The following is a 10628-nucleotide window of genomic DNA, read 5'->3' as shown; positions in this document are numbered from 1 at the left end:
GAAACCTAGTTGTTATTTAGTGCCATTGAGCAACCTCCAGAATTTTTGCAATGTGTGTACTCCACCTCAAATCTGTTTATTAATAGGCTTCATTCATTGATTTAAAGAATACTCTCATAGATTCAGGCTTTTTACAAGGCAATTTTCAACTCAAAAGTCATTTGAATTGCTTTATATTTGAAGGGGAGATTTTCAATTTAGGCATTTCTATTAGTATTTCTTGCAGCATACAGCTCTAAAAAGTAGCACATACTCATTTTATTTACAACCATGCATTTATATATTCCATCACATGCTCATTATACTAAGGTTTGCTTCTGGAAGAGTGAGTCCCTTCTATTACTGCTGAATAGGACTATTTGACTTCCCTGTTGAAAGATTTCCATGATTTTTCTGGAAATCATCTAACCTGATAGTTACACATATTCTTCCGCGGCAGAAAAATGTGAAGATATTTCAAAATTGTACAATAATTATTGTAGAAAGATAATCGGTATATGACTTACCAAAATTGTGATTTGAGAGTTTTTTTTCCTTTGTGATTCAAGGTAGTTCCTGGTCTTTTAATGTTATGTTTTTTCTCTATAATTCCTAATACCTATAAATTTATTTTGCTAGACTTTGTAACATACTAAGACATTCAAAAGAGGCAGCTACTCTTTCAGTTACTGCCTTTTAACATTTCCCAACTGTCCTGCTTTTGATTAAATTCCTTCAGAATCCAGTCCCATTATGACAGTAGGCTCAGAATTATTGTATCCCTTCATTCTGTATTTAAAAGTAAGGTCTTCTTTGATTAGAATTCATCTGTTGATATCCATGATGTTCTTTTCTTGACAACGTTGTTAAAGATGTTCTTCTACTGTGTTTTAGGATTTTTTAAATTTCTTAATCTAGTTTGCCATCCTGGGATTTTGTCATCTTTTATGCAAAGACTTTTGTTTTGCTTTTGAAATCCAGACATGATCTCCTTTTAGCGTATAGCTGCTGAAACAAATTTTAGAAGGATCGTTTTAATTATTTGTCTTTTCTCCCATCATCATAACATGCAAATCTAAAATTAGGCCCTATGATTATTGCGGTTACTAATATACCCATACTGTCCCAGATGTATTTATTCCAAATATAGCTGCTCTTTGATAAGAGACAGAGACTGTCATCCCAAGAAAAGCTTGAACAAAATAACTGGAACTTCACAGCAAATACAAATAGTGTATGTTCTTTCTTTTATATAGAAAGAAAAAGAAAGGTTACTTATGCTGTACGTTGCTTTTTCACTGTTCTTTCGTTAAGATGGAGAGCAAATGATTAAAGAGACAACTCTTCAAAATGTGGCTCCTAAAACTTTCTCAGTCAAGTGGAGTAAAAGCGATTTATCAGTAAGAGTGCAGAGTGTTCATATGCAGTTCTAATGATACTTAAGCAAAAATATGTTCTGTTCAACCAAGTAGAAATGCTTTTAATACATGTGTTATTTACAGCATCTCTCCATTTGGTTATGAATAAGATAGTGGAACTTTGTAGCTAATGAATGTATCTTTAAACTACAAGTAAAATAATCAAAAGGCAAGTTAGCAATTGATAAGAGCACAAAGGACCCCACAAGTTAGCACTTGTTAAACCTGTAAAATATCCCCATAGCATAGCTGGTATGCCCTGCATTTGTTTTCTGGGTAAAGATGATGTTTTATTTGTCAACTTTCTGCTAAGTGCTCTTTTATACTGAGAGCAGGGAATATTTTGCCTTCTAAATGTTGAACTATATTTCAGACCATCCCTCATCATTTGCAAGGTTGTCTGAAGTTACTGACTTCCTTTAGAAATATCTAAGGATGGTTAATTTGCTCATCTCTGTTCTGTTACCTTGGAGCTGCAAGCCGTAAAGGGTCTGCTTTTTGCTGCAGTTATTCTAGCTTCCTTTACCCCCATCTCAAAAATTCAAACAGGACAGAAGAACTGCAAGGTGAAGTCTAAATTATGCAATTTTCAGGTCCTGAAAGTCTGGATTTTATGTTGAAACTAGCATTTGAAACCGCTTTCTAGATGGATGCATTAACGTCAAAGAAGTTTCAAAGGATCCACTAAAAGCATTAACAAGCTGGTTTTGTTTGCATATGGACATGTGTATTAGGCCTGCAGCTGTATTAACTCAGCCCATTGTGACAGCTTGAATGCTTCCAAGTCAGTTTCATTGGCTCATTGATTCAGCACAGTTGAGAAGGATCAGCCAGTTCTGTGAACTGTCCCACTCATCTCTGCTACGTTTCTGGACTTGAATTCCTAGTTCTGTATTCTCATCCAATACTATTTCATTTCCTCAGAGTTTGGCAGTTGCTTAAGGGTGAAGTCAATAAATGAGTATGTGTGGATTCCATTTTATATAGATCCAGGAGAAAGATATAGTTGTAGCTGCAATGAATGTTCTATGTAATTATTTACATGCCCCATTTCCTCTTAGACAGATGTACTGAATGATCTTTTAGTGGGAGCCAATTTAGAAGAATGGTGTCTGAGAACATGTTGCAGTTAAAATTTGAGGAAGTTTACTGCTTTGTTGTGAAACAATTCTTGGGTACCGTGGAAAACAGAGTAAACTTACTGCTGCCACTTTAACTAGAACCTAACATATCCTTTCTTACAGTGATTGAGTTTATGCAACCGTATTGGGTTTTTCCTGCATGTATCCCTTATAAGAAATGTGTGTCTACCTTTGTTGTTTCTTTCTCTCTGAGTATTCAGCCAGCTAACCCCAAAATCATTGCTGTCCTCTAAGTCAGAAGTCCCCAACCTTTGGGGCACCCGTGACCAGTGAAATGGAGAAAGGTTTTTCCGCGGGTCAGAGGGGGTGTGGTTTTGAATTCTGCCTGCATCCCAAAGATGGAGCTTTGCTTGTTTGTGCGGCCCGCTTGTTGGCATGCTGCAGACTGGTATTGGTCCACGGACCTAGGGTTGGGGACCCCTGCTCTAAGTCTAATAATATCTTGGTCTAATAGCTTACTCTTCAGACTAAGTTCTTATCTTCTTTCTCACTGTTGTTTATACAGGTAGCCCTCGATTTACAACCACAACTTGAGCCCAAAATTTATGTTGCTAAGTGAGACATTTGTTAAGTGAGCTTTGCCCCATTTTACGACCTTTTGGCCCACATTGGTTAAGTGAATCCCTGCAGTTGTTAAGTTAAGTCACACGGCTGTTAAGTGAATCTGGCTTTCCCCATTGACTTTGCTTGTCAGAAGGTCACAAAAGGGGATCACATGACCCCGGGATGCTGCAATCATCATAAATATAAACCAGTTGCCAAGCTTCTGAATTTTGATCATGTGATCTTGGGGATGTTGCAGTGGTCTTAAGTGTGAAAATCAGTCGTCAGTCCCTTTTCTCAGTGACATTGTAACTCTGAATGGTCACTAAACGAACTGTTGTAAGTTGAGGTTTACCTGTGTTGGTTCTCCATATTGTTTATTTTTTACCATTTACCTGCAGTATTGTGGCCATTTGGGTTGATTGCCAATCCTTGTACCTTTGGTATCTTGAACAGAGCTTTACCCTAACTCAGGGGTCGGCAACCTCGGCTCTTTTATGACTCGTGGACTTCAACTCCCAGAATTCCTGAGCCAGCTATGCTGGCTCAGGAATTCTGGGAGTTGAAGTCCACGAGTCATAAAAGAGCCGAGGTTGCCGACCCCTGCCCTAACTAAAGCCTGCTAGTTTTATCTCTGGACTGATTAATTTTCTCCATTTCCTTATTTATCAAACTAGCAGTCCATTTTTTGAAGAGCAGAATAAATACGTTTATTCATCCTTAGGCCCATTTTTAATTTCACCTATCTCTCCCTAGTCATAACTTATCCAAATATACTTAGAGAAACTGTAATCACCTATCAATTTTTTTTTTGTATGTAATTCCAGGATTTGCACTCTATCACTTTCCCCTCCCCACAGTAGATGATTAAAGAGTCATATTTCCTGTGGCACTCCTTTCTCAGAGAGTTATATACCACCCTATAGTTGCTGAAACGAATAGTTGTGCAACCTTTGCCTATTCATTGCAAGTAAACACTGCAGCTGTGTTACATATGTTTTAGCTAAGCTTATCATCTTTGCCTCCAAGATCTTTTAATTATGAAAGCCTCTCAATGGAAGCCTTTGCTTATTTGCTCTTAAAAACAACAACAGCATCATAGTCTTTTTCCCTACAGCAGCAGACGGTGGCATTTTGAATTAACATTGCCTTGAACTCTTCAAATGAAGATTTCCTAGCAGCTGGCCTGCTCTGATATAACCATTGACAGGACTTAGAGCACCGGCTATCTGTGCCAGCTGGGTTTTTGATTCCTTGCTTTTTCAGATACAATGCCATCTTTTTTATCATTTCATCAAAGACCCAATTGTTCCATTCTGGTTACTACACAGCAGTGGAAGAGGATTCTTGAACATTGTGCAGAGTTACCAGAAATGTTTCTCTTGATTATTTGTGTATATAGGGGATAAAATGTTAGTTATTGCAAAAATCTGTAAGGGTATGTTTATAAGTACATTTATACCTGTTGTGAAGGTAGGTAAGACCTAGGCTCAACTTTTTTCTGCCTCAGTGATTCCAAAATTGGGGACCTCAAACTTTCCTCTTCAGTTAAACCCTACTTCAGTACCGGCAATGGGACAATGATCTTCAATATTCCTGAAGGAGTAGATTAATTTTCACGGGATACAATGCAGGCCAAGTTGCACATTCCTTATATTCTCTTCACCAAACACTTGCTATTCCTTGCTTAAGATTCTCCTTGGTGCCTTCCTGCTGCCCCTCAAATGCTAAGGCAGGGGACCCAGTTGTTGAATATTCAGCAACATATTCAGTGGTCTGCTGAATGTGGGTCAGCACCGATTGTTGTGTGTGTTCTTTCAGACTTGGTGTTTCTGAAATATTGGAGGAAGGACATAGGGTAAGACAAGCAGGCAGCTGAGATTGCTTCAAGTCACCCTTGATCAAAATAGCTGAGAAAATTACAGCCTCCTTCACCAGCATGCCCAGCCTGAGTCAAATGCCTCTGTCTGCTTGTATAATGCTGAGCTGCTCCTGGCCATAGTGAATGCTCATATATGCAGATGTTTGTGGCATCATTATATATTAATTCAATTTGATGAGTTATATCAGTGTTGCCTTTGGCCATGTGGCTGCAGCAGGTAGTTTTCAGATTTTGCACTTCCCTCTATTTAAGGAGAATCTGTGCCAATGCTTTCTTATCTCTCTTTCTCTGAGCCTTTATCAGAAATTGTTGCTCTCAAAGGACTTGCAAGAACATTTGTTGGCAACCACTTTGCAACCACTGCCTGGAGGCCACCATGGCTTATCAGAATGTTTTTATATCACTTTTCACAGCTTGTAGCACTTCGCAATGGCTTCCTGAAAGTGATCTGGGCTTCAATCTGCAAAGGAAATTTTTTGTAGCACATCTCCCAGAAATATCCTCTTGAATTAAAAAAAAAGTGTTGGGAGAGAGTATTCAGTCAAACAATTCCTGTCAAAGTAACTCACTCATCCTGGCCTGGGGAATTCTTAGCTGCAAAAGCTCATGTTTCCTGTCTACATATGGTAGGTGCCCATTTCTGTCTCTTGGCTCCACAGAAACTGTCATGATGTATCTTGCCTTTTGATACCGTAGTCTGAAAGAGATGACTAATTTTTTTTCACGATGACTGCTGAGAAGCTATATCAGTGATGGATTGGTTCTGGGCATCCTCCTCTGTCCTCCCCCCACCCACATGGTTTCCGTTCATGGCAAGTTTTGCCCTTCCTGCTCTCAAGGCTTATAAACCTGGGATGTATTTTTTATTTTGGGCATGTGGAGCTTTCATTTCTTCAGAGCAGATTTCTGGAGGACAATAACAGGAATCATCCCTTTTGTCTAAAAGCATTTCCCCCCCCCTCTATTTACTTTTTGTTGGGCCTTCCAATTTTCCAAAGTGTAGGGTCCTTTTTTCCCCCTTAAAAGTTCAGCTTAAAACAACTCTTTCCACATCCACATTTCTACCCAGAGGGTCCTTCAGGTCACATATCAAATTATTGTTTCAAAAGTTTCTGAAAAATGCCATAGAATGCACCTTCTGATTGCGCATTTGTCTGCTCTTTTGTTTGTGGGAGAGACACACACGAACACGTATCATCGCAGACTAAGCCAGTTAAGGACAACACCAGCAACAGAAACATTCATGGGATTCAAGAAAGAATGGATATGGACGACTTGCATGAATATCTGCAGAAGGATGAAACAAAAGAATTCAGAGGTGGAAAAGACCACACTACTTCATCTTATGAATACGACATATCACTTTTGATCATTCTCTATTGAACCCCACAACCTAGACAACACCTTAGGCAACATCTCTCCATGAATATTTCAGAACAAAAATATATAGACCACCTAACTTTTTGCATGCCATGCCGGGTCTGATTTCATAAGAGGCGCTTACATATAGGAGGGCGTGAAAAGTGTGAATCTCCAGTTGGAGTTTGAAACCGTATTTTACTACTGTTCTTACAACTTCATTTGGTGTACATGTAGTCATGGCTTGTGGTGGCAGATGTGAAGTGCTTTGAGGACTAGAACGAAAATCCCTAGAATGTCACAGTTTCACTGAAACAGAGAAGTTAATTTGCCTTGATTTATATTGTTGTTTCCTCCAACTTCCCCATTCTGTTGTGCATGGTTTATATAAATACCAACTCCTTGGGAAGGGACAAAATTACCTCTACATTTTTATGTATCTAGGAATCTTTTTCATTTATACACTTTATTTTAAAAATGTATTTTAAGTTTCTTGGGATTTGGATCTTCTCTTATTTTCCTCCGCCAAGCCCCATCGCGCACAGTGATGATGTGATCAACAACTGTAGAAAATTACAATTTGCTTATTTTTACATGCCATCTAATAAAATGACTGCAATGCTGAGTGGCTCAAAAACATCAACATAAATGTTTTTAATTCTTTATATAACAAAGTCTTACACAAAATTGTTGTTCCTTTGCAAGATAGATTCACACATGTATCCTCTGAGCTTAGTCCATTGCTGGGAAAGCAATATACTGCTATGACCCTGGAATTCATGGCTTCTTTCTGGAACAATTGCTAATGTGGTGATATTGGAATGCACCATGCCTGCTCTGATAATGCTTCTTAATTATCTTTCAAAGTTTGGCATTACTTCTGTAATCTAACAGTCTTAAAAGCCAAAACCTGTCCTAAGAGCTTCAGCATCTTTTCAACTGTGCATCATCCTTGGCCAAGAAAATAATTACTACATATACAGATGAAGCTTTTTCTAATGCCCCTCTCTACTATACTGAACAGCCCGCCTTAACAGGAATGCTATATAAAGATGGCATTTTTTAATGATCTCTGTTGAAATATACCTCTTCATTATTCTGCAATTTAAGCTTAAGAGGCTCTGTCATCATTCTTCAGAGGGTTCATCTTGGGCCTGAATGTTGTGCCTGCTTGATGTTTGTATTTCTATCATGACAAATGCAGAAATGAATTGTTCATTTCTCATGGGTGATATGCCATTATAGATCTATGTTCTATCAGATTGTAATGTTGCACAAGGTTATTTTAAAGATGCGAATAAATCCCTTGTAGATGTGAGGAGGGGAAAAAAACCTACATCGTACGGGAGACTACCCATTTGCAGTGTGTGCATGAATTGTGCTATAGTATTTTTTATAATATTACATATTATAATTATATCTCAGGAAGCAGTTTCTAGGGAGGGGATGTTTCTGCTCCTCAGTGTGCTGCTTTCAATAGAGTGAGACAGGTTAAACTAAGCAACTTCCCCAATTGCTTCGTAGCTCTATGGAGATAGGAACATAGGCTTTGCAATCAACCACTTCATTATTAGCAGAAATTAGAACAAAGGGTTCATCTGATGTCTTTCTTTGTTTTAGGTCGGGGGTCTTCAAACTTGGCAACTTTAAGACTTGTGGGTGTCAACTCCCAGAATTCCTCAGCCAGCCCTGGATGGCTGAGGAATTCTGGGAGCTGATGTCCACAAATCTTAAAGTTGCCTAGTTTAAAGACCCCTGTTTTAGGTTATACATTCCAAATCCTTTGTTAGAATACATAGCTGAAGACAATGGAAGATGGAGTCCAAAAAATATGAGCAAGTCAGTTCACCACATCAATCTCCTGTACTCAGATGGCCTTATTCTGGTTTGGAATAGTGTCTACACAGATTTTTTCCCCTTTGAATTGTTGCAATTCTTTGGCTATTTAAAAGTTCTCTGAAGAAGACACACAGCCAATTTTCAAGAGCAAATATGATTTTTCTTTTTGCATTGTATATCTTACTTAGATTTTTGCCCTCTTCACGTTGAATGCTAGATAATTCATTGTGGTGAATCAATGTAGTTTGTTCAGGATTTATGTATAAACAGAAGAATTTTATCAGCAATTATGTCGTATCTTGAAAATAAACCAATTTGCTTCCAAGATCGTTTATAGACAGAGACATATTACATAAACTGAAATGTTCATAGTGATAAAATAAGGCATATTTCCTGGAATCTGAAAATAAATTTATCCTCCTAAATTCTGTCTCTGGGTAGGACTTGCTATAGTTAGCTGTAATCTAGAAAGGAAGGAAAGAAATGAACTTCTCGTACTTCTAATTGGAGAGTGGCACAACGTTGATGTGGAGCTATATTGAGCAATGTTTTCCATCCCAGGGTCGCAAGTGGCTCTTAAATCTTTTTCTTTTTTTGAAGTTCTTGAAGTCTTTTCAATAGTTTGATTGTCCAAAATTTAAAGTGCATTTTCCTGTTTTTTGAGTGGATACCTCTCAAAAATGCCTTACGACTTGCTACGTAAGCCTAATATTAGTCTTAAGCTAACGTTGTTTTTTTGTTTTGTTTTTAAAAAAGGAAAAAAAATCGAGAAAAATGCCAGCCTTACCAAAGACGCAGAATATGTCAGTCTCCGTCACATGTGTGTTTTGTTACTGCCTTCTCAAATGAAGGATCAAGGAGCCAGGTTTGATAGCTTGATTGTCCTACTTGAGATGAGAGGTTGATTGCAGCTTGATGTACCAGCTGCCACCCTACTACAGATCATCTTAAGTTCTACCTTAATCAAAAAAGTGTATATGTAAGTTTAATGTTTTTATAGCTACAGATATTTGGAACGTGTCTCAACTGCAAAAAAAAGAAGGCAAGAGAAACAAAACTAAGGTTTTAACCCAGGAAGTATTTTATTTACAGCTGAAGGCTAGTATTACAATCCAGCTATCTGTTTCCAAAGATTAAAGGAAAGGACAGAAAGAGGAAGTAAGGTGGACTTTTGTTATTTATAAAAGATTACATAAAATTAGAAACCTATTTTTGTCGGCTTGACTCAAATGAGGTTTTTAGTTTTGCTTGTCAAATTGTGCTGATATATAAGTTATACAACTACACAGTTAGGAGAAGGGAGTGAGGCTCCTTCATCTTCCTTTCCCCTCAAACAAAATGCAGCTGGGAAAGCCTGAGAGATGGCAAACCTTTTTTTTTTGCAATAACCATCCCTTCACTCTCACTTACCCAAACAGTTACTGTACACAAATAAATATCTTTCAAAAGAGGCTCAGTACAGTGCTACGAATCCTTCACTGAAGGGAAAGTATGTACATATCAATCCTATATGTAATTTATTTTGCATCCATTACCATAAATGCTACATCTCTTTTTGAAAAGACTAGCTAAGTCAGACAAGTTTTTTTTTTAAATGCAGCTAAGGTAAGTATGATACAGACCCAGGCAGGAAGGATGATGGGAGTCAGTACAGCATTCGAATTGTGGAAAGATACAACATGGTTTTAGAATGGGATATTCAGTCTGCGCTGCAAAATTATGGAGACTAAGAGCGAAGATTTTTCTGTATCTTTCATGGTTCACTGGAGTTCTTCAGTCCAGATGTGATAGCTTTATTGAAGGAGGGGTGTGTGAAAAACCTAAAAAAAAAGTGGTACGGTCATCACATCCAAGAGTCCCAGATGTTTCCAGCTAAGGAGATTCTGATTTCGCTTCAACTCAGTCTTTTTCCCCCTCTTCCTCTGGGAATTTGAGACCCAATGTTATGAGGACTAGATTGTGTTAAAGGATTCCCAGCACTTTTTCCAAATCCCAAAACTCAGCACATCTTTTATTGACTTGCTAATGGTTGGAAGTATAGATCCATCTTTTGCATCTTCCCATTTAGAAGCTTATGGATTGGGATCAACAAAACTTATAAAGCAATGTTTGCATTTATTTGGAGACTGATACTAAGCTATCTGCTGAACTGGTGCGTACATTATTCTAAGCCGTGTTTTATTAAATCATGATTTGTGCAATAAGACCCCATTGGCTGGGGTTTCTCACAACACACTAATTCAAAAGCAAATCACTTTTCATATTTTACAGTATTTGTGTGCCACCCGAGTCATGAACCCCGTGTTAGTGTCATGTGTGATTCCAATCTTTGTGTGATATAATCCTTTACTTGTGTTCTTAAAATGGGATTGAGTCATGCAGGCATGTACTGCTCCTTGATCATTTAAACTGGGAATTTAACTGAAATTCTCCAGTTGCTATCCTTTAGGTGAACGATAGATATCT

This window comes from Vipera berus, assembly GCF_964194415.1.
Source record: "Vipera berus genome assembly, chromosome: 8".
Classification (NCBI taxonomy): Eukaryota; Metazoa; Chordata; class Lepidosauria; order Squamata; family Viperidae; genus Vipera; species Vipera berus.
This window is presented reverse-complemented; position numbering follows the sequence as displayed.